The sequence below is a fragment of the Galendromus occidentalis genome, unplaced genomic scaffold (assembly GCF_000255335.2).
Source record: "Galendromus occidentalis unplaced genomic scaffold, Mocc_1.1 scf7180000077436, whole genome shotgun sequence".
NCBI classification, from domain to species: domain Eukaryota; kingdom Metazoa; phylum Arthropoda; class Arachnida; order Mesostigmata; family Phytoseiidae; genus Galendromus; species Galendromus occidentalis.
Genome location: NW_003805424.1, coordinates 431,112 through 431,437, shown reverse-complemented (window position 1 = coordinate 431,437; position 326 = coordinate 431,112).

Here is a 326-nt window from a genome sequence, read left to right as displayed (position 1 = left end):
ACACCCGAAGAATTCTTCCAAGTCGTCGTTTTCTCTCGAAAGGGATCCATTCCCCTCTGGCGGGACCTCTGCCGGGATGGCTCGAGTCCCTCCGGACGATCTCTTCCAAAGCTGGTTGCGGTGCCGCACGAGCAGTCCGTCGTCAGAGTCCAGGACGACCATAGCTTTCCCCCGGAAACTCCGAACCGTGGCAGGAACGCGCTTACCGTTAGACAGCTGTACGGTTACCGTCTCCCCCACCGAGAAATGGCGTTCGCGCGTTCCATGTTGAGCATCGTACTGATCCTTGACAGATCTCTGATATGCGGTATGCGGCGACGGATCCT